Source organism: Hermetia illucens, chromosome 1, assembly GCF_905115235.1.
Source record: "Hermetia illucens chromosome 1, iHerIll2.2.curated.20191125, whole genome shotgun sequence".
Lineage (NCBI taxonomy): Eukaryota > Metazoa > Arthropoda > Insecta > Diptera > Stratiomyidae > Hermetia > Hermetia illucens.
In genome coordinates, this window is record NC_051849.1 from 195318772 (window position 1) to 195341930 (window position 23159).

The 23159-nt window shown below is 43.4% G+C and overlaps 1 protein-coding gene across 1 annotated transcript in view; it reads right to left on the minus strand.

Moving 5' to 3' along the window:
* The window catches only part of LOC119646824 (histone-lysine N-methyltransferase MECOM), a 284773-nt gene that overhangs the window by 199277 nt on the left and 62337 nt on the right, over positions 1–23159 (minus strand). The window contains exon 2 of the mRNA XM_038047443.1: positions 991–1039. The gene's annotated coding sequence lies outside the window, so the exon portion shown is untranslated. The remainder of the gene's footprint in view (positions 1–990; positions 1040–23159) is intronic.

Sequence of the window (23159 nt, forward strand, 5' to 3'; positions counted from 1 at the left end):
GTGTGTTTGTAGGATCTGGTTGTTCAGCTCTTCGCGGTCGGGGCCTTTTTTCCGGATGTCCGAAAACTGATTAGATCGGGCTAGTATTGACACTATCCAGGCGGTCAGTGAGCGCATAAAATCCGAAGTGGAGAATCTGAATAAAACTGAGTTTTTGACGACGGATTCCCGTGAAACAAGCGCAGTGTGAACCAGCGGCAGTGAGCTTCCTAAAACTGAGCGATTTAGATATCTCGGGTCAATACTATCAACCAATGGAGAACCGCGTTATGAGGCTGCTTTGCGCATTAACGTAACCTGGATGAAGTGGCGTTCCACAACTGGTGCTCTTTGCGATCGACGTATCAACAAACGCCTCAAATCTAAAATTTACCGTAGTGTGTTGCTCTCTATGGTTCTGAATGTTGGCTGACTATAAAAGACAATGAACGGCATCATACGGTAATAGAGAAGAAGATGTTGCGTTGGACTAGTGGAATAACACACCTTGATCATATCCGGCTGAGAAAAAAAGATGAAGGATCTAGCGGATTGCAGAGTATTTCTGCACCCGATTTTAGCATTGTGTTGAGTTCGATTTTGAAGTTTTGCCAACTTTAACTGTCATTCGTCTCAAACGAACACCTTTCTATGAAGCTACCTAAGCCCCAAGATAACTTACATATCGATACCTGCTCAAATAAAGTTAATAATAGTACATTAATATATTTTGTAGATTTGTCATAAAGCATGCCTTAAGTTTACCCTGGAATCATAATGGGATAACATAGTCATGATATATTTCGTCTTATTGGAAAGTTTAGTCGAAATCCTACACTTAGTAACAAAGTTGCAATAGCTTTTGACCTATTGTTGCTGCTTCTTGATGTTATGTACATAGTCATGGACTTCACTTATATCAAATTAATGATCGAATAAAGTGACGACCTCGATCTAGAGGAGCTCTTTTCCCTACCGAACATAAACATGTTAAGGATACGCGTATCTTACCTGATTGCTTCAAATATTTCTTCCAACTTAATCATCGGGACGTGTTTTCCTGAAAATGAAGAAAAACAAAATTGTAATGTATGTGCTAAGAAATAACATAATAATATAAATAATTTATGATGGGGTAAGGCGATGAGTCGATGACTAAAATACCATCCTGAGTGATCGCAGACGACCAAAGGGGGAGAGCAATCCCAAAACCTAAAGAAATAGAAAGAAATTGATGAAGTTTCACCGGCGAATACCGAAGCTCCATTGAAAAGTTTCCATCAACATGGGCTTGCTTGCCTGTATGACGGTCATGCTTGGGAATATCAAGAAACCTTTGAATACTTCGATTTTTCGCGTGTCATTTCACAAAACTTCACATGTCCTTAACCAATGCGTGGGTCTGCACCGCAGCATGAAACACAAACAAACACGGAACTTCGGATGCACCAATCGAACGATCAACATGCGAGTTAAATCTGGAAAATAACGGCTCACCCGCGTGGCGCGATGAAGTTCTACGCTCGAGTGCCGCGATAGAGAGTGAAGATCCACAACGCAGCGCATCGTCAATCAATCGTTCTCCTGCCTCAGATAGGCAATGAGTTGTGGCCTTAGAGACCCCGTCGTTGTCTTGGCATTGTCCGCCATTAAAATTTTAGGGGATTGTGGAAGTTATTCTTATTCTTAAACTCAAAAGAAATAATGAAAATTAGAATGCTTTCCTCCACAGTTACCAATTGATCTACGGTCTGGAGGCCTCAATACCTTGCTCAATTGTTTCTGGTTTTCGCTGAATCATAACGAACATTCAGACGATGTTATCGAAAAATGATCCACATTTTAAACTCCTCGAAATCCGGGAGAACACATCACAAATGATAAATTTGCCACATATACCATCCGAACGTAAAGCAATGGCGTTCTTCTCCCGCTTTCATTTATCAATACAACGTTTACGATCAATTTCCCGCAATTTTAACTCAACCAATACGGAAAAATTTCAAATAAAAAATCTAATTTTCCCTCGGGATTCTTTTTCCAAAATCAAAACTCCAAAAAAACCAAGTTAATCTCACAAAAGCCCCGAATCAGCCCCTTGAGTTCAGTTGATCAGATTCTACCCTGATCTTCACTTTCTTCAGCCTTTGTCTCGTTCGCAAGCGAGGCCGGCTTGTTGTGTCCGGTTTCGCCACTTGGCTCTATCAAATGGCTGATCTGGATGCAATCTCGAGGCTTTTAAATTCCATCCAGCATATCAAGCCGCCATTGTGTCGGCCTCCCTTTTGGTCGTTTACCATCGACTTCGATGTTCAGACCAATCTTGGCAAGTGAACCATACCAGCGATGACACCTCTCTCGCAATTTTTTCACGATCGGAGCAACTTCATAACTATCGTGGATATTCTCATTTCGGATGTGATCAAAACGTGTCACGCCACTAGTCCCACGCAACATCTTCGTCTCCATTGCCGTAAGACGCCGCTCACTGTCTTTTATAGGTGGGCAATACTCAGAACCATAGAGAGCGATAGGACGGACGACATTGCGGAAAATTTTTGATTTGAGACGTTCGTCGATATGTCGATCCCAAAGAACAACAGTTGTGGAACGCCACTTCATCCAGGTTATGCTAATGCGTGAAGCAATTTCATAACGCAGTTCTCCATTGGCTTATAGCGTTGACCCGAGATGTTTAAATCGTTCAGTTCTGGGTGGGTCACTGCCACTGACATGATTGTACCTACTTCATGGCCACTGAGCTAAAGTGCGTTGTCATTCACGAGCTACCACCTCCCTTGCTCTTGTATATAACTTGACGCTTCATAGCAAGATGGGCATCGGAGATGACCATCACGACCGGTTCAGAGACAGTGCGGTACGCAGACGCCACCCGCAAAGCTCCCTGTCTCTGTACTTTTGCAAGACGCTTACGATATACTTACCTGCCAAGAGCGTCAGCTCATACTTCTGGGCCATAGTCCAGGATGACTACTTCAGTTTTTCCAGTGCATGGTTGAGACCATGGTCAGCCATCCATCCGCTTAACCGTCGTATCAATATGTCAGGTCTGCTTTGCGCCTGCTCGACAGTGCGTCCAGCAACAAGTGCTACGACATCATTAGATATTTAAATCGCTCAGTTCTGGGCAGATTACTGACGCTGACAATGATTGTGCCTGTTTCATGGGGATCGGTCATCAAAAATTCAATTTTGTTTAGATTCAATCTGAGACCGTGTTGCATGAGGCGATCATTCCGTTTTTGGACAAGTCTACCCTGATCAGCCGTTTCAAACTCCGCTGATTTTTGTTTTCACTGACCCCGATCTTGAAAATCAAATTGCGCATCGGCGGTAGCAAAAGCAAAAATTAGAACTTGTCTCATTGCGAGAAAGTTTACATTCGCATCCAGCCAGATATAAACGATGGATTTAGATGCACCCAATGAAATGGGTGTCTGGACAGCTGAATTGTTAGAGCAAAAGGCTGTTGTACGGAAGGGAGCGGGCCAAATGTCACTGGTGGCAGTGGAATTTGTATCGTGATTTGACGTCGGACATCAGTCGACTCAGCTGTAAATTAGTACCTGAATCAAATCAGGGTAATAATCTCGGGCGAGCGCAATGCTAGCTTAGTACTGATGAACGAGGTAAGTTCCTCCCGAAATATATGTCTACATCGAAAAATAAAAATTGTAGTTTGGAGAATCTACTGGTCTATCAATTTTAGGCTAAACTACAAATGGCAGACGATATCTAATCTCTTAATCATGTATGATCAACGTTTCGATTGCGGAGGAGGCCACGGTGGTGGGTTACGCCGACGATATAGCACTGGTTGTGGTCGCAGGGCACCTCGAGCTTGCTGAGTTGCTCAAGCGAAGCAATTAGTATTATTAAGGCTTAGTTACATAGTGCTGGACTGACACTCGCGGAGGAAAAGACGGAAGCGGTCCTCATCACAAAGTGCCGTAAGAGAAATTACGCGTGCATAAGAATGGGGAATCGTATCATTACTTCCAAGCCGGCCATCAAATACTTGGGGGTCATGATAGACAGAAAACTCAATTTTCAACAGCACATAGAGCATACGTGCGAAAAAGTGTCCACCACGTAGGAGTATCGCGGCATACTTGCAGGCTGCTCATAGCCAGGGTGGTGAGTTCTGTTTTGTTGTATGCAGTCCAGTTTGGGGAAAAGCGCTGCATGTTTTAGCCAATGCTCATAAATTGAGTACGGTCTACAGACGAACAGCCTCAATGGTGTGTTATGCTTTCAGGACCATCTTGGATGATGCAGAATACGTCATCTTGGGCACGATGCCGATTGAGATCCTGGGAACCGAGATCATGAACATTTATAACACCAGGTCCGTCTCTCCCTTATCGCAGGTAAAAAAAAGCCGAAAGTGAGAGATCGATAAGCAGATGGGAACAACGATCGGACTAATCAGAAAAGGGTCGTTGGAGTTACAGGTTGATCCCTTAAATTAGGGAGTGGCTGGAGAGAAAATATGGGGAGATCAATTATAATCTCACCCAGTTTCTCACCGGTCATGAAGGATACCGTCAACACCTGTACTGGTTTAAATTAGACACCTCACTGAATTGTCCAAACTGCGACAGGGTCCCAGAGGACCCAGCGCACGTATCCTTCCAATGTCCTAGGTTCGTGGAAGAAAGGATGAACCTAGAGGAAACTTCAAAATTCAGACGAATTCAGCAAAAACATTTATTCTTCGTAATGCTCCACTTTAGAAAGGATTCTATCTTGATAGTTACCACTTTTTTCTATCCTAAAGAGTATTAACAGCTTAAGGGATCTTTTCATACTAACAAGAATGCAATTCAAATCGAAGCAAACCATAAATTATTCTATTATTCTAAAATCACAGCAAACGCCACATTAAAAGACAATCAGCTGAAACCATTTATCTTCCTATCTCCAAATCAAATCCACCAATTAATTTAATTTCCACATTATTCAACACCAAACCCATCAATTTTTTTCAACACTAATTTGACACCTTTCCATAGTCATATACAAATTGTTTCTAAAATTTCCCACTAAATATTCATTAGCATATCATCGCATCTATTGAAAAATTTAACATCTCAATTTGGTATTGTTATGGCCAGATAAATTGCTGGCTGGTGTTAATTTACAAGCATTAGCATATATCTGTGAACGTGTATTTGTGTGTTCGTATCTATCACTTGTGGCCGCCAATCATTCAGATACATGTATGGATTTCCATTTATTGTTACTGCCTATATAATTGATTTTATTTATTTTTCTTGTTAATCAAAAGAGGCGCAGAAGCATAGGGCCTTCGGATAGAGCGCCGCATGACATGCTCTGTGCCACCAATGTCGATTGGTTTGCATAAAAACGTGAAGAATTTGTGTTGAATGTTGGATTGATTGTGATTTTCAAGATTTTATTTTTTTTTATTGGGTTTATGTGGAGAGTAGTTCTAGGGTAAGTTTTTATAAAAGATTCTTACAGATCTTGCTGAGCTTTGGTTGAAATGTTCAAGTGATGTGACCGGAAATTCTGTCGTATTAAGCCCAATTCTAAGATAGATGTGGATACTACAATGAGACCAACCATACCACTAATGAATTTCTCAACCAAAAAAAATTTTCCGAATTCTTGTCAAATTTTATATTCTGAATGGAAAATTTTCCATGGAAATCCAGTTAAGTTGTTTTATTTCAGAAACTCTATGGTATCCCCTCTACTTGGAGAAGTCGGATTTTCAGGGGAAACTCAACTAAAAAGTTGAAGTGGAGAGAGATTCTCATAAGGATAATTCCAGTCCTGGTCTAATAATTGGACCCACCGACGTCAACTTCGGAAGATAATTTTAACAAAGTCTGACAATACGGGAGTACTTGGAAGATCTGAAATAACAGTGGCGGTGAGGAAGACGGGGCGGCAACCCTGTCGGCCAAACCAAAACCAAGTGGCCGAGGAGAACCTCCATAGTGGTGGCACCGGGAGACGCTGTACTCACTTTGGTTTGTCGGCCGTGATGCAGTGGGCGCATGCTCCAAAGGTCTAATTAGGGCGATCAGACCCGAGTCTGCACAGGGACTCATCTGAAGTAGCAAATTGGTCACGAAACCTTACCAGGGGTATACTGGTACCATGGGAACCGGGAAGGCTCTCCACTTTCATACTTCGGGTGAACTCCCGTTGTATGTGAGTACAGCTCGGGTGTTTGCGGTTGCCAGTGGGGGCCCCCTTAGTGGGAGTTTCATGGTGGTTGTGGTTGTGCTTAAGCGAGAAGAGACCTTCGGGCCTCGGCGTGGTGTTGCGTTTCAACACGAGTGCCGTACTCCTTAGTTCGGTAGAGATTTAGGTAATTCTTGCATCCACCAGTATGAATGCTAAGCCATGCACTTGGTATAGACTGGTACCGTTGTTGCTTATCTCAGCGGGCCTCTGATTGTGGTCACAAAATCAATCCATGTCTGGGAAGGACCCTAGGATTAAGTCTCCACCACAGGTACCTACGTTAAACACAATGGGCTTAACTGTATCTACACAAGTACAATCAGTTTTCAATGAGGATTTTCAGATACATTGCTACTCTCCGCCATCTGACAATTAGCCTCAAGACGTAGCTAGCTACATATGAGAAGTTTTATCTTGGTTGCAGCCAACCCAAACTTTGGAAAACGAATTTATGTACATGTCGAACCCAGGCCGGAACGTAGTGGAGGAACCACTGTCTTAAAATGAAGTTGCGATCCAGACCAGGCTACTTTTTATAGGTTTAGTTATTTGGAACTAAATCCTGGGTCCTATTTTGGGTGCCATGTAATGATTTACGTGATTGAGCGATGGTCAAAAGTCCAACCAATTTGACCAACTGGTTGAATACCAGTGCAAGAGCCCAAAGAAATCATTAGGTGGACCATGAAGCTTCCAAATATTGCAGCTTTCGTTTCGATCGTGGGACTTTGTGACTATTTTCCACTGGATTCCTGCAATATTCCCTGTATAATATTTTATATTCTGGTGGTCTGGTCCCACGTGAAATCATGTTAGTGACACAATAATACACAATCTTATAGTGTTTTAAAGCTGATGGTTCGTAGAACACGATAGTTGTGGGTAATTTGTCGTTATTTAATTGGAGGAAAGAAAGAATGTATTCTAAATATTAGTGCGCTCTAGGCTTTGCATGCATACAACTCTGAGACCAATAAAGCATGGTCAATACAACAACTATTTGCTACTTCGTAACATGAAAAGGATACTGAAACAAAGATGTAGTCGAATTGACAGACGGGGGAAATATCGATCGTTTTAGAACTCCTAAGAAGAATGAAGAGGGAGATTCTGGATGGTCCCATGGATGGTGGGGTAGCTCTGGGTTCCGATCCCAGTCGTCACAGATATTTGTGTACGTCTTCTATTTGTCTCTCTGCTGTAAGCTTATCTCTTACCCACTTCCTCTATTGTGTGTCATGATAATAAAACTGAAGCACAGTATCCCTGAAAATAGAAAGTTACAAAAATAGACTGCGTGGATCCCCTATATCCCACAAAGCAGCGAAGAAGTGAAGGAGCCTCAAGAAGAATTAAAGTTTCTTAAATAATAATTATCTGGATAGAAATTATAAGTTTGCCAAACTGCGCCCACCTTTTGGCTCTTCGAAGTTTTTAATTAATGAAGAAGTGATCCCCTTGATAATCCTCACATATATACTAAATAAGGCAAATCACCTTCATTTTAAGACTTGACGTTTGTGCGATGAAGGCAGATGCTCATTTCAGTCCTCTCCCTCTGCTAGTGCAATATTCAATTTCATATCTGACATAGCACATAGACAGGCATTGTTGTGAGATTATAGTGTCGTTAAGTAGCTTAAAATGCACGCAGTTTATTGAAAAATTATTCCTTTTAGCTAGGCTCTGAGCTGAAGAAGAATGTAGGCTAGTGCGCTTGACAAGAAAAACCAGGCATACAGACAACATATGGAGCAAAACACAAGGATGAAGAAGGAAAATAGCTTAAATCTCATACAAGCTTATTTTTTCTTCAGCCTTTGTCCCGTTCATAAGCAGGATCAGCTCGCCGCGATCGGTTTCGCCATTTGGTTCCATCAAATGCCTGATCTAGATGCAATCACGAGGCTTTCAAATCCCCATTCAGCGTATCAAGCCACTGTTGTTTCGGCTAGGCTTCTGGTCGCTTATCATCGACTTCGATGTACAGACCAATCTTGGCAAGTTAATTCTCGTTGGCGCGAAGTACGGGACTAGACATCGAAGACGCTTTTCTCACAATGGTGCAACTCCATGTCGACCGCGGATATCCTCATTTCGGATGTGATCAAAACATGTCACGCCACTAGTCTAATGCACCATCTTCGTTTTTATTACCACAAAATGCCGTTTAGTGTCCCATATAGTCAGCCAACAATCAGAACCATAGAGGGCGAGTGCATGAACGACATTACGGCAAATTTGAGATTTGAAACGTTTGTTGATACGTCGATCACAGCGAATACCAGGTGTCGAATGCGACTTCATCCAAGTTGCGCTAATGCGTGAAACAATTTCATAACAGAGTTCTCTAGTGGCTAATAACATTGACCCGAGATATTTAAATCGCTCAGTTCTGGGCAGATCACTGCCGCTGGTACTGATTGTGCCTGTTTCATGGGGATCAGTCGTTAAAAATTCAGTTTTATTCAGATTCAATCTGAGACCGTGTTGCATGAGGGATCATTCCATTTTTCGACAAGTTGCTCGAGATCAGGACTGTAACGGAATGTCCGTGCGTATTCTGCGTGGAAACAAAAATGGCGACAGCGCCAACATTGCAGGAAGCAGTAAATGCCCAGTGTTCAGAAAGGCGTTCATAAATAAGGTCAAATGAAATTTATTCAACTCAATCTGAATCACTGTCGATCGGTCCAAGACCTAATTTCCCAAGGCGAATTCGAATCTGCATGAATGGCAAACAAAAACTGTAAGCCAGCGAGATGGAACTGCGGAAGTCAAGCTATAGAATATGCGAAAAAACATTCAGAGGAGTTCACACGTGCCAAAATAGGTGGGATATATATTTATAGCTGTTATACAGCACCGAGCTTCAAAATTGGGGGAAGTCACGCCATTGCTGGAGAATCTATCCTTCAATGCAAGTTGTTACAATCCCAAAGTAGTATCCGGCGACTTCAACGCATAGACAGAAGAATGGAGGAGCCAATATATTTCAGAGAGGAGAATTTCAATCGGTGGTAGACCTTACCTTCGTCAGTGATACTCTAATCGGAGACTTCCAGTGGCGTGTCAAGCATGTCGCAGCGATCAATGGGCTATCATCTTCCAAACCTTGCAAAGCAAGCCATTAAAAAGAATAACGATGGGCTGGGTAACCAAGAAATTTGACGCAGAAATGTTCAAGGAGGTATTTCTGGAAAATACATTGCTATCGGAAAACGCATAAGAAAAAGTTTCACAAGTCGTGGGGAAATTGCAGCGGCTGCTGCGGTGTAGCACTTTACGAAGACAAAATTCCAATTGTTGGTCGAATTCAGAAATTGAGGAATGACGGAATGCTAGGAGTTTAAGGAGCTACACGTGGAACACAAAAATACGAGGAGAAAATCCAAATAGCTATCGCGAAGAGCAAATCCGATCATTTCAAGCTGATGTGAACTGAAGCCGACTTTGACCTATAGGGTGGCACATACAGATCGATGATGTCATCACTAAAAGGCAAGTGCCCCCCACCGATTACTTGTGGTAGAATATAGAGAACACTCCGTTCCTAACAGATATGAACTTACGAGTCTTCCTATAGTCCATGTAAACCCCGATGAAATTCCGGTAGGGGCAAATGAGGAGGAATGAAATGGAATCTCCAATATTGCCCCGTCAGGATAACGCCAGGTATGTTTGCCCAAGTTTTCACGGCATGCATTAGGAAAGGAGAATTCTCCGAGCGATGGAGGCTAGAAAAGCTCATACTCATTCCTGAGGCAGGTAAGCCATTGGGTGACCCCTCCTCATATAAATCGTTATGTCCGGTCAATACCATTGGCAAACTATTTGAGTGAGTAACAAAAAGATAAAACAAAATCAAAGTCAATTTACTCCCAACTATAGCTCAAATACTTGGGAGTAATGATTGACAGAAGGGTCAACTTCAAAAAACACATTAAGTGCGCCGCAATTAAAGTGTCTTCCATTGCTGCAAGGATCTCGACGATACTACCGAATATTGGCGGGACAAGACAAAGTCGACGTCTTCTACTTTCTAGGGTAGTTAGCTCCATGCTACTCTACGCGGCTCCAGTTTGGGCAACTGCTCTGGATAACAAAGTAAGCTGCAGAAAATTGGGAATGGCGTATCGGCTAAGTGCACTCCGGGTATGCACTGCGTATCGGACAACATCAGGAGAAGCAGCATATATACTAGCAGAGATGTTCTCCACAGACATCTTGGGGAATGAAGGCCGTCGACTTTACGACAAAATGTATGCAGTTAGGCAGTCTAGCGTATTTCAAAAAGTGGTAATGTGGCTGAAAATGCGGAGCATGTCATATTCGATTGCCCCAGGTTTACCGCGGTCCGAACAATGAAAGCGGTCGTAGACAGGCACTTAACACCCGAAAAGATTGCAGAGTTCATGCTGGAGTCAACGGATGCTTGAAACCAAGTTGTAAAATAACTGCAAGCTTCTCACCGACAGCTTAGGCAGGAAAAACTACGGCAAACACATGAAAGGGAAAGAACCATAAAGAGCCGCAGTTAAAAGCTGATCCAGTCCCGCGACGCAATACTTTATAGTAGTTCCCTGGGGAGAGTGGAACGAGAAGGTGATGGGTTTAATGAGTAGAAGTCTCACATAATTGCATGGCAGGAGTATTTCCTTCCAACGTCGAAAAAAAAAAACGAAAAAAGCAAACAGACAGTAAATTTGTTTTACATAAAACCTTAAACAATTACAGTCAATAGGCAAAATTTAACATTTGCGAGTACAATTTGGAAAATAAAGAGACTCTGTATACTCAGCTATAGAACTGACGAAAGATACAAATGAAGTTGGTAAAATAGCCAGAGCCAACTGTTACGTGAGATGAAGTAGTTGGGCGGGGACAAGATTGATGGTGAGCTTCTGAAGTCATTGTGGTTGCAGCGACTCCCCGAAAACACTCAAGCCATCTTGGCCTGTGCGGACTCCGGTTCGCTGTAGGTGTTAGCAAGCACTTTTGATAAAATTCACGAGGTGCACGCGCGCCCTGTGGTCAATGAAGTGTCACGGAAAGTGCACGGTATCGGGGGAATCACAAATTGATTCCGCGCCAACTCAAACTAGTGGCGTCAAATTCTTCGACGCTATAAGTCTGGAACTTCGGCGAACGTTTTTATGACGTTTCGTAGTAGTGGACGTCAGTAGTTCCATTATAGGCACAGACTTTCTAGGCCACTATGGGTTGCTAATGGATCTGCAGAATAAGTCTCTTATAGATCTCATAATTTCGCTCAGGTCTTCAGGAAAACTTGCCACCTGCTCTACTGTCAGTGCTTCAATCATTTCTAAAGAGGTAGCCGACCCTCGCATACGTGCGGTTCTTCAAAAACATAGCAACATAACTACCGAAAGTAGTCTCTCGCCGCCAGCTAAGCATGAAGTACTCACCACATCTGCACTACTGGTTTCCATATTTCCTCAAAGGTGCGTCGATTGCCACCCCAGAAACTTGACGTTGCTAGAAAAGAATTTCACACACTTCTAAAGCAGGGTATTTGCAGACCACCAAATAGCTGCTGGTCTTCTCCACTACACATGATTCCAAAGTTCAACGGCGAATGGAGGCCGCATGGCGATTACAGTCTTCTGAATGCTCAGACCATTCTAGATCGCTAAACTATACCACCAATCCACGACTTTGCATATAACCCTGCTAACTGCTGCGTTTTCACGACCTTGGACTTAGCCAAGACGTACCATCAAATCCCTGTATCTCCAGAAGATATTCCGAAAACGGCAATATACACCCTTCGGACTTTTAACTTTTGTTTTGTGTACTTAGATGAAGTTTAGGTGGCTTCTTCTTCTGAGTCTGGGCATTTGGAACATCTCGAATGCATTGCACCCCTAGCCATATTCGTCGATGAATCAGACATCGCTGTAGTGCTGCCCTTCACCAAAAGGTGAACCAGATCTGGCAGCCGTTGAGCTTCTTTTCTAAGAAATTGAATACAGCTCAACTGAACTATAGCACCTATGATCGTGAGTTATTACCCGTGCACGTGGTGATAAAGTACTTCCGATACTCCCTTGAAGGCAAGCCGTTGACACTGTTCACGGACCACAAGCCTTTTTCCTTCGCGTTTATGCAGATTCCCGACAAAGCGTCCCCACGCCAACTCCCGCACCTGAGTTGCATAACCCCATTTACTTCGGACATCCAACATGTGTCCGGCAAGGATAATGTCGTTGCAGATGCTCTGTTACGCGTTAAAATCCCTGCCACGGTCGATTTTTCACCAATCGCCGGAGCACAGAAATATGACCCAGTGCTTCAGAGCCTTAGGGATAATTTCAAATACAAATTTCAAAAGTTTCCCCTTTTTGACTCAACCTCCGAAATAGTATGCGAGACCTATGAAAAGGGAGCTAGGCCATATATTGCGGCCGCTTTTCGGAAGGAAATATTCCATACAATACACGATCTTGCGATCCAGGCATTCGGACAACGAATCGGCTTGTCACAGGTAGATACTTCCGGCCATCAATGAATAAGGATGTTAACTCCTGGGCCAGACAGTGGATTGCATGCCAGAGGTGTAAAGTCACCAAGGAGGTACAGAAAGAAGTAGGCTCACTCCCTTGGTCTACAAAGCGTTTCCACACAATCCAGATCGACATTATTGGCCCCTTGTTAGATTCGTATGGCTTCAAGTATTGGCTAACAATCATCGATAGGTTCACGCGTCGGCCTGAAGCAATACCTCTGGCCTACATTTCCCCACAATCGTGTCCCGAGGCCGTTTGTCGTGAATGAATCCCATGCTTTGGGGTTTCAGCCAAAGTCATTACTGACCAGGCAATGCAGTTCGAGTCTACCCTGTTCTCGGAGTTGGACAAACTTCTGGGCTTCAAACGCCACCGGACTACTGCGTACCATCCGAAACCCAATAGGATGCTGGAACGCTGGCATAGGACACTGAAGGCTGCTATAATGACCTACGATGGCTCCTCGTGTTCACAAGTCATGCCTTTCGTTCTACTTGGCCTAAGTATAGCTCATCGTGAAGAGTTTGCCGTCAGTTCCACCTAGTTGGATCCCGTGTACGATACCAGGTCGCCCCTTTCCACCACTGGGATTTTGCGTTTGCTCTGGCAAGATTTAAATCACGCGCGCAACCTTGTCATCCTTAGACGAGTGCTGGCGCCTCCCTAGAGGTTTAGATACTTGCACACACGTCTTGGTTCGCGTGGATGTTTCCCTCCCCTGCAGCGACCATATGAGGACCTATCTGAAGTACTGAACAGAGGGGAACACTTCTTTAGGCTTGACGTCGGCGGCAGGCCCAAGAACGTTTCCGTGTCCAGGTTAAAGCCTTTTGTCTCCGGAGCTCAGTTTTTGGATAGAAGGGGTGTACGAGGCATGAGATTTGATCTGCACCCCTGCGGGGTCAAGAGTCGGATTTGTCGCTGAAGCACGGTATCAGCTGGGGGTGGGGTAGTGTGGAGGCACAGGCTAATTAACACGGCTTCGTTCGGGCTCACCAGGAAGTGAAACTCACCCGCCTGAGTGGCTTCAATTACTGGACAAAAGTAACTAAAAATTTTTTGTGAACCCCACAGTATAACGAAGTTCTAGAGCCCTGGATTTATTTGACTAAATGGTTTCTTATTGTTTGCGACTAAAACCAATACAGTATTTCAAGATTCGGTGCTTATTCTAACTGGGGCCAATTTCAACCTCCATTCTCTTGAAAAATCCAAACACGGAGCCAATAATTTAAATGGCTTCTATCAAAAGTGTTTCCTAAACTATTTTTTCCAGAAATATGAGCTAACTTATTCCCTAACCATTCGGAAACAATTAACTCGTGAATACTGTTACTCACAAAAATAATTATTTTATATAGTGAACTGATATAAATCTTATTTCGCATGCTAATAAAACTGTTATTAGAAAATGTATTTCAGAATAAACCAAGTTACTGGCTTGAATCTTTTGTTTCCTTCTAGTTGAAGTGGTGGAACGATAGCGGCACACCAAGCCGTCGCGAAACAAGTCACGAAAAACCGACTGCAGTATCAATTATGATTGGGGAGGCGTTGTCATTTGCTCAACGAGATATTAAATTAAGCTTTTAGTGAAGGTGTGCGACTGGCGATTGACTTATTGCTAGTCACTGTTTAAATAGCATTTTCTAACAAAAACTCCAATATGAAGAAAATGAAAATGCAATGAAAATAGCAGCGGAGAGCAGCCATTGAATAGACCATGCCTCATGCCGCATGAAAACCTGGTATCGAACGTCCAATCGCTTAACAAGAAACCTCAATAATTAATAAACGGCGTGGCATGTTAGCCTCCATTGAATTTATGCAAAATAGGCCTTACGACTACGACGACCATTCCATTTGCTTTTTGGAATGTATGTTCATGGTCTATTCGTTACAGTCTCAAATGGATTATCAGATGTGAATGCGAATGTGAAGTAGCAGGCAATGGACGACCATGTTGGATAGTATAACGCCTAGTGAGGCACATTTGGGTAGTACTCATATTGTTACTAGTGGTTGGCCTTTGCTGCTCTCTATCGTCGGGTGGTATATACGCGCTGGTATATAGTCTGCACTTGCCACATTTTCGATTCTAACTGTTTTCTTATTCACTTGGTTTCTGAAATCTATTAGCATGAATTCACGGGCTGTGAATATCCGAAAGCACCATTGGCTGTGGTCGCCGTCTTCCACCTGTGGCGGTGGTGCTACCAGTTTTATCGAAATAAAATTGATTTGGATCAAATGGAAATTTGGCAAACTTTTAGTGTCGTGGTTTACTGATGACTTTGGAGCGGTTAGCTGCTATCTTTGAAACGTCGCCTTTCACATTCACCACAAATTGATACTTTTTGAAAGTCTCTAGGAAAACTCTCGACTATCACAACAAGAAACAAAAATCTAATTCTCGCTTTCGAAAATTGCTCAATCTTTATCACGTGTGTCTGTGTGTGTATGGTGGGAGAGAAGCTATAGCTTCAGAGCCCTCAGACCGTGTTGGCCCATTGTACTCGCTACCCCCGTCTAACAGAATATTCCGAATTCGTTAACGTATCGCAGGATTTCCGCTAGTGGATGTGATGCTACCCGTCGCAATTATAGAATATCAGCACCAAAAATCTGATGCCTGATGCGTCCATAGACGGGACATTCACATAGGAAATGCTTCGTGGTGTCCGCTGCCTCATTACAGAAGGGACACGTACCATCTTGAGTAATTCCTATTCTGAACATATGCCCAGCTAGTGAATTATGGCCTGTTAGAATGCCCACAATACTAAAGCTAAAGCATCCGAGATATCATTTCCCTCTACTTCACAGTGACCACCCACCCCATTGAATCCAGAGATAGAGTTCAAACGGTTTCTGCATTCCTGGACGATTTTCGTGGTTATCAAAGGACTACTTAATGCCCTCAATGCAGCTTGGCTGTCACTGCAGATTGTGATGCGCCTGCCCTTCAACCGCTCGTCAATCACCCGGTTTGCCGCCCTTAGGATCGCATAGACTTCGGCTTGAAAAATCGTTGCATATTGTCCCAAAGGAAAAGCCCACTTCTCGTTTTTATTCAAGAGGTAGACTTCGGATCCAGAATCGTCTTCTGTTTTTGAGCCATCGATGTAGAAGACTTGCCTATATCCCGCCACGCATTCCTCTGGGTCTTCCCAGTTCTCTCTATGCTTCGGGGTAACTTCATATCTTCTACCAAACAGATGTATGGGGACACGAGAGTCGGAAGGCATTGTAAGAACTGGATTCAGCCCTCCCAGTAACTCTTCCAATGCTCTCTGTCCTCCACCTCCGTTGTTTCCCCATAAATTTAATCGAATTAGTCTATGAGCTGCTCTCATTGCAGTGGTTTGAATACAAACATCTAGTGGCTGCAAATTAAGTAGTGCATTCAGAGCTGCGCCGAATGTCGTGCTCATGGCACCAGTGATACGCAGACACACATTTCTTTGCAGTGCAACTAGTTTACGGTGAAAACCTTTTTGTCTCACCTTAACCCACCACACTACGAATGCATATACCACATGAGACCTGAGTCCCCATGTCGAGGCAATGATCGGTCTGCATAGCCCATAAGCTGTGGGAGCTCGTTTAATCTTTACCTCTACATGTTTGTTCCAAAGAAGTTTTTTATCTAGAGTGACTCCCAGATATTTCACTTCTTCGGAGAGTTTAAGGGTAGTACCCCTCATCTCAGAGAGGCAAAGTCCATCCAGTTTTCTCCTTTTTGCAAATAAAACCATTGTGGTTTTATTTGGATTAACTGACAGACCATGTCTGAGGTACCAGCTGTCTATCAAATCAACGGCACGTTGTATATTCCTACACACCGTTCTAAGATCCCGATCAACAGCAAGTACAGCCACGTCATCAGCATAAGCTTGAGCGTGTGATGTCAGTCTGTACTGAATCCAGTCTGGAGCTCGTGAAAGTAGCGTCGGGTTTTCTAAGAGAATCCAACTTGGCCGACACGTTTCTTTTGAGGACTCTGCATAGCCTTGAAGTCTCTCTTTCGTCTTCCAGCTCCTCACTCACAGTACGCTCTAAAGGAGTCTCATTTTGAACACCTAACTAGCCTCTTATATTCACGCTGTGAGTTCCTGAAATTTAACCAGTCTTCGTTCTTATTACTTTTGCAAGCACGGTTTTTGCAGTTCTCGGTTCCGCCAAGGAACCGTTTTACCGCTTTTCAATTCATCTTCCAGCGCCAAAGGAGTCCTTAGTCGCCATGGGAACTGTACTTTATTGCCAAGAAGTTCATTGAACTTTGTCCAATCCGTTTTCCTAGAGTTCCGTCTTTGTACTGCAGACTGTTCGCCCGCAATAGTCAGATTGAATTCTAGATATCGGTGATCTGACAGTGAGATCTCGTCTAGCACTCGCCAGTGTGTAATCAACTCTAACAATTTTGAGGTACAGATTGTTAGGTCAATTACTTCGCTTCTTCTCGGTCCCACGAACGTAGGGGCGCACCATACGTTTGCAGTCATAAGACCTGCTGTAGTGATGAAATCAAATAGTTTCTCTCCTCTTGGATTGCATTTGCTACTGCCCCAACAAATATGTTGAGCATTTGCATCGCAACCTACTAAGTGCCCGAGACCACTTGATTCTGCATACGCCACCAGATCCCTAAGCTCTTGCGTCGGTAGAGGATACAAAGAATCATAGAGTAAATAAACGGAAGCAACTATGATGTTTTTCCTTTCACCATTTATCTGGTATTGTATGATGACCGTAGCTAAGTCCTGGGAACAGTACGCAAGCTCTCGGTCTTATGGATCCCCGCCGTAGAAGATCCTAGCTCCCATTACTGATCCAGTGCCACAGATTCTGCTAAATCGAACCCACGGCACCAGAAGGATGTAGGGGAAATCCTGTAGCTTTGCCATCCTCGCTGCCAATAGGTAAGAGGGAGCTTTGGCATGCTGCAGGTTAATTTGACCAATCTTCATGTTTTTCGACATAAACTTAGTCTATTGTGTTATGGGATGATCAAAGGGTAGTATAGGTCCCAGGGCGAAACGTGGATTGGTACCCACGATGGAGCATAAAACTTGGGAAATGCCTGCTGAACCAACACGCAACAGCTCTATTACCAAACCCTATCTCCACCTCCACGTGGTGACCGCTGGGAGCTCTTTCTTAATGAAAAGCTGCAGACGGAGAAGGATGAAGGCGAGCCTCCCGCGCCTAAAAACGGCACAAATTGTACCAACTGGTCCTCCAGGTTGGGAGTTGGGTAGGGATGACAACCCTACATGGAAAATGACTTGTTACGAAGCCACAACAGGAGCCTCGCACTGGACGGATTACACAACGACGAACCCGGCAAGGAAAACGGAATAACGATTTGAGCATTTGCTCATGGAATGTGCGCTCCCTGTATAGAGATGAAGCTGTTAAGTAGCTAGCAGATACCCTGTCCCAATATAGGGCTGATGTAACAGCGTTACAGGAGATGCGTTGGACAGGGACCGGTTTCCAGGAGAAGAGCCGCTACACCATATATTACAGTGGACATCCAGTAAACCATGTGCTCGGAGTAGATTCCTTAGTCCGTCAAAAATGAAACCTGCTGTTATCGGCTTTCAAAACATAAGCGAACGGCTATGCACTCTGCGCTTGCGAAGCAAGTTTAGAAATATAAGCCTCATTAACGTTCATGCCCCTACAGAGGAGGCTGCAGAGTCGGAGAAGGATACCTTCTACAAGAACGAACCCTCGAAGCCTGTCCCAGATATGATATCAAAATCATACTTGTCGATTTTAACAGCCAAGTAGGGAAGGAGCCCGTATTCAGACGATACGTTGGCTCCTATAGCTTACACCAAAATACAAATGATAACGGACTTCAATTAGCAGTGTCCCACGAAATGGTTGTTGGAAGTACCGGGTTTGCGCGGAAAGCGGTCCACAAACATACGTGGGCCTCTCCAGATGGGACCACTTTCAACCAAATTGACCACGTGTTGATCGGACGCCCCCACCTCTCAGCCTCGATAAATGTCAGAACATATAGGGGGGCCAATATAGACTTGGATCACTATCTCGTTGGCATGGTGCTCCGAGCTCAAATAACAATACCACCTAGAATCCCCTCTGACAATCAGGTAAGAGTTAACATTGAAGCCATCCACAACACAGCCCTCCGCGACACCTCTAAGAGGGAAATGGATGCCGCAATAATCGCAGTGAACAGAGATCCTAGAGATGAAGCATCTACAAATGATCCTCACAACCACCTGAAGAACGTTATCATGGATACGGCCACAAACATACTTTGCCCTAGCCCCAAAATGAGTCGGAACGGCTAGTTTGACGCAGAATGTAAGCTAGCAACGGAACGAAAAAATGCAGCATACCGAGTAATGTTGCATTCTCAAAGATCGCAGGCACGCGCAGAGACTTATCACGAACTCCGTCGAACGGAGAAGCGTCTTCATAGACGGAAAAAGGAAGCCTGGGAGAACCAGCAAGTCTGTGAACTAGAAAAGTACAGGGAGCAACCGCACCAGGCACAGAAGTTTTACCAACAAGTCAACAGGATGAAACCTTATACACCTTGATGTTCATCCTGCCGAGACAAAGAGGGAAATCTGATTTCCGACAGAATGGGCATACTGGAGCGATGGGTTGAGTACTTTGATGAACTACTGAACAACCAGAACATAGGCGAGTTGGGGGTCCCGCCAACTGAAGACGACGGGCAAATGCTGCCACCACCAAGTTTAGGAGAAACAATCCGTGCAATTCATCGGCTAAAAAATCATAAGTCGCCATGAGCCGATGGAATTACAGCCGATGGAATTACAGCCGAATTGGTTAAATATGGAGGCGACCAGTTACACCAAGTGGTTCATCAACTTGTGCTCAAGGTATGGGACAGCGAATCAATGCCTGACGATTGGCAACGAGGTATTATCTGTCTCATACATAAAAAGGGAGATATCACACAGTGCAGCAATTATAGAGGTATCACGTTGCTGAGTACCATCTATAAGATATTCTCCTCTATCTTGCTAGGCCGGATAGCCCCATACGCCCAGAACACCATTGGCCCATACCGAAGAGGCTTCACTCTCGGCAAATCAGCGACAGATCAGATTTTCTCTCTGCGGGAAGCGATGGAAAAACTTCTATTCATCGGCTTTAAAGCCACCTATGATAGCATAGCCAGGGTAAAACTGTACACGGCCATAAGGGAATTATCCCGGCGAAACTAATAAGACTTACTACGCTGAGCCTAACCAATGTGCGAGGCCGGATAAAAGCAGCAGGATTACTTTCAAGACCATTCGACATCAACAACGGTCTACGACAAGGGGATGCGCTATCATGCGTCCTCTTTAACCTGGCCCTCGAGAAAGTGATTCGTGATGCTGATGTAAATGCAAGTGGTACGATCCTCTTTTAGTCCACCCAACTACTGACCTATGCGGACGATATCGACATCATGGGAGGAACCACCCGAGATGTACAAACTGCCTTCATCCAGATCGAACAGGCGGCGCGAGATCTTGGGCTGTACATCAATGAAGGCAAGACAAAATATATGGCAGCGAAAACGAGCCAACCAATAACATCAAACCGCACTGGTCAAACAAGAAGAATAAGTATAGGGGAATACAACTTTGAGACCGTTGACAATTTCTTCTATCTAGGGTCGAAAATCACAACCGATAATAGCTATGATGATGAAATCCGCGCACGGTTGTTGTCAGCCAACAGAGCCTATTTTAGCTTACAAAAACTGTTCCGCTCGAAACGTCTCACCATAGGATCAAAGCTCTTACTGTACAAGACTATGATCTTGCCAGTCCTCATGTATTCTTCGGAAACTTGGGTGCTTAGCAAGAAAAATTGCGAACTCTTGGCCGCGTTCGAGAGAAGAATCCTCCGAAGAATTTTTGGCCCCTTACATGAGGATGGACGATTCCGTAGCCTACACAATGACGAAATCTGTGAGCGATACCATGACCTTCTGGTTGTGGATAAAATCCGGGTCAATAGGTTACGGTGGGCGGGTCACTAAATCCATATGGATGAGGATGATCCCACCCGGAAAGTCTATAAGGGCGATATCTATGGTAGAAAAAGAAGACGAGGCAGACCCTGCCTAAGATGGAGCGATGGCATAGGTCAGGACGCCACACAGGTTTTAGGGATATCGAACCTGGTGGACCTTGGCGCAAAACCGAGATGTCTGGAGTTCCTTATTAAGGCAGGCCTAGACCGGATACCGGTTGTTGCGCTGTTGATGATGATGATTGTGTTATGGAAAGCAGTGAGAAGCGTATGCGGCAGTCCGCGTGTGACAGGGTTTCTCGCACACCGTACCGCCAGAGACTCGATCCCCTCGTGTTTGATTTCTCTGAGAAAAGCCATACTTAGAAGCAGTTCCCATATTCTCATCCATGAAAGATCCCATCTCTCATCTTTGAAACGTTGCCTTTCACATTCACCGCAAATTGATACTTCTTGGAAGTCTAGGAAAACTCTCGACTATCACAATAAGATACAAAAATCCAATTCTCGCTTTCAAAAATTGCTCAATCTTTATCACGTACTCGAAGGGCACTGCGAAAGTTTCGTGCTGTGGGTGGTCGCAATATTCTTTTACCAGATACTTCTTCCTTCTATAAAGTATCATTTTGAGTAACAATAGTCTTGAAGACGATGAAAATATTTTCAACACACATACCTAAAGTAGGTAGCCGCTATTTTCCGTGGCAAAGAGAAGAGCGAGTGCACTTATTATTATTCAATTTCTCCTAACCATCTGTTATGTCTTCAATGGACTCTGCATGCCTTAAGATCGACTTCTATTGTTACCAAATAGTCGATTAGATTAGATTACACTTTTCTGTGGAGCAGAGAATAGGGCATATGGTTGATATGCCTTTTCACAACTCACGGGTCTTAAACGACTGACCGAAATCAAGTTACGTAAGTTGCGGATGGAGCGGTGGTGATGGGATCAATTAATTGATTTTAAATTGAACGTATTATTCGCAATAAGCGCTCTATTTTGATCATTTAATTTGCTAACAATGGGTTTCACGGAGATAAAAACTGAATCAAACACACATTACATGGAGAAAAGATATATCTTCTGAAGGGTGTCTTTGAAAGTGAATATGAAGATGTAATTTACACCATCAACTGATGGATGAAGATTCAAGACCTATTTCGCTACTTCTTTATGTATCATTTAATTCGCATTATTTCGATTTGATTGCTTATTTTGAGGGTTTGCGAAATAGATGCGATGTGGGAGTTTCATATCTTCTGTGTATATTGGAACCTCTAATATGAAGCGGGGATAGTCAAGGTTTCGACATGCATTTTGAAATACCTAGAAAAGTGAGAGAAGTCCGAAATTTGTCATTGGACTAAGAAATTGGCAATCGAATCTAAATCGAAGCTTTCTTTCAAATCAAACATTTACGAAATTTGAAATGCTCACACAAAGCACCGCCTTTCCGAAATAAGAGGCGAAATATCGGAGAAAAACTTTCGGGGCCTACACCATTCAAAGTCGATTACATGGTAATTACATTTCACTGAACAGTTTCTCAAGTCACTTTGTTAAACAATTTACAGATTAATGAAAGTGCTGCTGTGTAACATTTTTGAGTATCTATTCTATTATTGTAATTTATTCAAATCATCCGAAACAAATCATCGTATTGTTGTTGAAATTTAAATTTACTAAAAGAGGAAAATAAAAACCAAGATGGAGAGCGATTGCCTTGTATTGTTACACTTGACTGAATTACATTAAAACAAATTTACAAATTGAAAAATAACATGATTCGCTGCTACTGCATTGACCTAAATTTTATTCAGTTGAAATTGAAATACATAAAATATTGTACTGTGGCTTACTTGGTCGTTTTTGCTTTTGTCAAAGTAAAACCGTGACTAATTCGTTATCTGTCCATTGGAATAGGAGTTTTTAAGATGCACATGTTTTTAGGAGTATGTTGGAAAACTCCATTGAAATTTATCGGGGAAGAAACAATGGAAATCAATCGTATAACATATATGATTCGACATGTTCTTCATTTATTGGGTAATCTTTGCCCTGAACCGATTTTGGCGTCTAATTTTGTAAGATAAATCAGCAGACATAGTGCACTGTCTGTCATGGGTTATGCAAGACTCACGGAAGACCTGATCTTAATATTTCTGCGAACCCTTTGTAACTACATACCTTGGTGACGAAGTCCCCATCGAATTAGGCCCGTAGACAACTAGTAGTACTAGTAGTACTAGTAGTACATTCTGCGAGGCGGTCAAGGGGCTACTGGGGGAGAACGCTCTCGCTTTAGGCCTAGAACCTAGGCGTTCTGTAGAACTGCATACGTCGATGACGAAGTCCACATA